Below are 3,104 nucleotides of genomic sequence, written 5' to 3' on the forward strand. Positions count from 1 at the left end.
TTGGAGGGTGATGGGGGTCTAGGCCTCTGGCCGAGGCATCAGGCCTGGGCCAGGGGCAGAGCCAGAAATCGGAGGGGTTTGGGGGTCCCCTGCCCAGGCCTGACGCCTGTGCCAGAGGCGTCAGGCCTGGGCTGGGGGCAGAACCAGTGATGGGGGGAAATGAGGGTCCCCTGCCCAGGCCTGATGCCTCTGTCAGAGGTGTCAGGCCTGGGCAAGGGGCCAATCCTGCGATTGGAGGGTGATGGGGGTCAATGCCTGAGGGCTCCCAGTATGTGAGAGGGGGCAGGCTGGGCTGAGGGACACTCCCACCCCACACACACACCCAATGCACAAATTTCATGACCGGGCCCCTAGTATATATATAGATAGGGTGGCTGAAGATAATGAAAGAGGAAAGGAATAGGAGATTAAATTGGAGTGGAGTACAGAACCAGACCATGAAAGGCATTTGAGGTCCAATCAAAAATATTTACTTTATTCTATATTTAAATCCTATTTAAATGTTTGCTGGTATTTATTTTTTATGCTTAAGAGTATGTGACTATATAGCTTGTTCCATTAAAAATATTCTATGGGAATTCTAGAGAGATGATGGTGGTGATGGTGTCATTTTTTTCTTTTTCATTTAAAATTAACATTTAATATTACTCTATATTAGTTTTTAGACATTTATATAATTTATGAAGTGATTCCCCCATAAGTCTAGTGCCCACCTGGCACCATACATAGTCATTACAATATTATTGACTATACTCTTTATGCTGTACTTTACATCCCCATGACTATTTTGTAACTATTCATTTTAATTCCTTCACTTTTTTCACCCAGTCCCCAACCTTCCTCCCCTTCTGGCAATGATCAGTCTGTTGTTGTGGTTATCTGTGAGTCTGTTTCAATTTCGTTTGTTTATTTTGTTCTTTAGAGTCCACATATAAGTGAGATAATATGTTATTGGGAGCAATAAAATCTGTTTATAAACTCGACCCAAAATTTTCACTAATCACTGAACTACACATGTGTTGTGTGGAGAGATACAAGGGACCCAGCAAAAGCAATAGTTGGAAGTTTTAGCATAATTGCTACCCATCATAGTGGAAACAAAATTTAGAGTTTAGTTCAGTCAAGTTAACTGGTTGTTAGAACAAAATTCATCATCCTTTGGGGAAAAATAGCAGAATTCATTTTCCAAAATGTTCTTAAAAGGTAAATTTAATTAAAAATTACTAGTCATGTGGAGAAATTGGAAAGTGTGACCCACAAACAAGACAAAAGGGAATCAAAATAAACCAACCCCAAGATGATCAGAAGTTGGAATTAATCTTTAAAGAATCTATTATAAATATGTTCAAAATGAAAAAATATACCAATAATGAATGAAAAGGGGGGAATCTCAGTAGAAAAGAGGAAACTAAAAAAGAACCAAATCAAAATTCTAGAACTGAAAGGAGGCAAGCTATCAAAACTGACACAAGAAGAAACAGAAAATCTGAATAGTTCTGTACCCATTAAAGTACTTGAATTTGTAATTATCCCTTCACAAAGAAAATTGTAGGCTCAGATGACTTCACTTACAAATTTTATCAAACACATTTTTAAAATGTCAATGATGCACAGTCTGTCAAGAGAAAAGGTCTAGAGACCATTTTCGAGTTCATGTTATGAGTTGAGCATTCCCTATTATCAAAACGATTCAAAGACGTTATAAGAAAAGAAATTACAAACCAATATCCCTTGTGAACATATTTGCAAATATCCTTTACAAATTATTAGGAAACATATTCTGCAGTATATTAGAAGGATAATACTACATGTCCAAGTATAGTTTAGTTCAGGTAATATAAGATTAGCTTCAAATTAAAAAATCAATCAATTCAATTCATGAATTAAAAGAATAAAGTAGACAAATCCTATGATAATTTTATTAGATTTAGAAAGAATAGTTGACAAAAATCAACATCCATTCATGATAAAAAAAAATCTCAGAAAAATAGGAATAGAAGGGAACTTAACTTCTCAACATGATAAATTTCAGCCATAAAGTATGTACCAATTATATTATAGTTAACATTCAAGGGCTGAAAGTTTTATATCTAAAATTAGGAACAAGGCAAGGATGTCCATTCTTCAATACTTTTATTTAACATTGTATTATAGATCCTAATTAGTGTAGTAAGGGTAAAAATGCATAGAAGTTTAAAAGGAAGATAGAATCTGTCGTTTTTCTATAGATGTCATGATCATGTACACAGAATGCCTATGGAATTTACAAAATCTTCTAGAACCAATAAGGGAGTTTAGTAAAGTCAATGTAGAAAAATCAACTGTATTTTTATATTCTAACAATGAACAATTATAAAGTGAAATTAAAAAGCAATACCATTTATAATATAGAAATGCAAAGGATTTAGAATAAACAAGTGTTAGAAAAAGAAAGAGCAACTGAAACTCGTGCATGGCTGGTGGGAATGTAAAATGATATAACTACTTTGGAAACAGTTTGTCAAATTGTATAAAGATAGGAGACCCACATCATTCAACCATGCAATTACACTCATAGGTATTTATTCAAGAGAGATTAAAACATATAGTCACACAAAGACTTTTACACAATGTTCATAAGAGCCAAAATCTAAACACAACCCTATGGGCGCGGCTACAGTGTTTTGGACAGGTTCAAGCCTTGGACTGATGAGAGGGCACAGTCCTCTCATTGCCACATGCAAGTCCCAGCTTGGAGGGCAGAGCCCTCCCAGCACAATTATAGCCAACAGCTATAGTTGTAAGCTTGAACCTATGTCCGAACACGTGGACCCACGTGCCTGAGTGATGTGGGCTTGATATAGTTCAGGTGCATGTAGTTGAGTAGGAGTGAAACCCAGGAGAATGTTTGTAAACATCTTGGTCACACCCTTACTTTGCCTCGTGGTATCTGCTATAAAATAAAGACATGGCTTGTGGGCGTGGTCGCTGTCTCTCAGAGAAGCAGCATCCCACCAAGACCCAGCTTTCATTCTCTTGTCTGTCTTTTCTAAGCCTTTCAGCCACCCCCACTCAGGTTCACCCTTGGCTGTGCTGGCGCAGCACACTTTATAAAGATCTTCCTC

This window comes from Myotis davidii, unplaced genomic scaffold (genome assembly GCF_000327345.1).
Source record: "Myotis davidii unplaced genomic scaffold, ASM32734v1 scaffold1069, whole genome shotgun sequence".
NCBI lineage: Eukaryota > Metazoa > Chordata > Mammalia > Chiroptera > Vespertilionidae > Myotis > Myotis davidii.